Raw genomic sequence first — 1,831 nt, forward strand, 5'->3', positions numbered from 1 at the left:
GCTACACCATCTTGATCATGTTAATCTACGGAAGACATGACATACCCTACCCAAGGAGACCGCATGCTGTAGGAGATCTGGCTCAGTCCTATAGTCCTTGTGCCATTGTGACACAGGGACTACATGTTCACGGTACTAGGGCTGTTTCTAGGGCTCTGTTTTCAACTCATTTGGGTTGAAAATGAGTACAGTAGCTGTGGGTCATGCATAATGCCAAGGAGCAAACAGGAAATGGGATACAGGGGAAGATGCTTAAAAGAGATGTAACACTGGTTGTTGCAGCAGGCAATCACCTTACTGATCCTATGTGATCCATGTTCTATATTCAACAGATGGGACATTGTACCATTCAGCCAAAGGAAGAAAGGTTAAAGTTGTGCATACCATGACAGAAGCACGGCCACTTTTTGAACATCATCATGAGAGTTTAATGGGTGGACATGAAGGAATATTCAAAACTCGGAATATAATGACTTCAAAATACTATTGGCCAGGGATGACGAGAGACATTGTCGATTGGGTAGGTAAAGAAATGACAGTAATTAAGGAAGAAAGACATTGACTTTTGAAATACTATTTCATGATTTATTAAATTAAGAAAATATATATTCGCCGTGGAAAGGTGAACTCTGTTCCCTTGAAGTACTAATGATCTAAGGAAAAAGTAACGTGATCGTGTTCTTCAATCCAAACTAGGTTGCGCGATGTCCGACTTGCCAGAAACAGGGAAAGAAATTACATGTGGATAACACCATGAGAAGCATAAAGGTTCGTTTTTTGTAATCACACACAGTATTTATCAATTGTGACAAAGCTAGGTCAGTAATTCACATTTAAGCCATGTTGCCATAAAGTTAACAGCCTCCTGTGCCAGTGACATCATTAGCCATCATTTGAGATGAGGAGAAGCAACCCTCCATTGCACAGTGTGTGTTGTTTCCCAGTGTCAGTAAATAATAATGAAGGGTAGGGATGAGGCCGGGTAATCCCTACAGTCCGAGATCCATTCAATACACAGTAATAATAGTAGCTATGGTTGCTATATTTCCTTCCTTACTTAGTAATACCTTTTAAAAATAGCTGTCTTCATTCCGGTAATGTTGAAACCACAGTACGTTCTGTATTTTTCCAAAAAATTATATCTATAATTGATACATTTGTGTGCTAACACTGAATTCAGACTCTTATTTTTAATCCTGATTTATAGGCTCTTCGTGTCTGGGAATTATTGGGAATGGATTTAATGGGACCATTACCCAAAACAAAGAATGGCTACCGGTATATAATGACAGTCATAGATTATGTTTCAAAATTTCTGTTTGCGTTTCCACTTCAAAGTAAGTCAGCACTTGAGGTGGCCGAGAAAATGTACGTCATGATGTGTATGCGTGGATTCCCACAGCGCATACTGACCGATCGTGGTCCCGAATTCTGTAATAAGGTAATAATTTTTTTAAATTCTCACCATAAAAATGTTATAAGTTTTTTACAAATAATTTTTAAAATGTATTCAACCTAGAGAATAGGTATCTTCCACCTGTCAGTGAACATTGTTTTCTGGGCACTTCTGATTTCTGTCAAAAGAAAGGCACAGTGATCTCGACCACTGATCCAGAACAATCTACATCCTTTTTTTAATAATCTTAAGTTGGTCACTGTGACAGGTGGTCTAAAACTTTTCAATGTTGTCTTCCGATTGGACAATGGAAAAAAATTTTATGATGTTTCCAATAGTAGTATTAAAAGAACGAATATTAAAATTAAACATTATACATAACACTTAGGGGAAATAGGCCTAGTGACAGTCCTTAGGACAATCCTATATGTAAGT

At 37.8% G+C, this 1,831-nt stretch overlaps 1 long non-coding RNA gene across 1 annotated transcript; it reads left to right on the forward strand.

The window, feature by feature from the left end:
• Positions 1-340: 340 nt before the first annotated feature.
• On the forward strand, positions 341-1,550 carry LOC142821030 (uncharacterized). Its single transcript, XR_012898081.1, has 3 exons — positions 341-520; positions 697-768; positions 1,208-1,550. It is a non-coding gene; the product is annotated as an uncharacterized LOC142821030 (long non-coding RNA).
• The last annotated feature ends 281 nt before the right edge of the window (positions 1,551-1,831 follow it).

Source organism: Pelodiscus sinensis, chromosome 29 (genome assembly GCF_049634645.1).
Source record: "Pelodiscus sinensis isolate JC-2024 chromosome 29, ASM4963464v1, whole genome shotgun sequence".
In the NCBI taxonomy this organism is placed as follows: Eukaryota; Metazoa; Chordata; order Testudines; family Trionychidae; genus Pelodiscus; species Pelodiscus sinensis.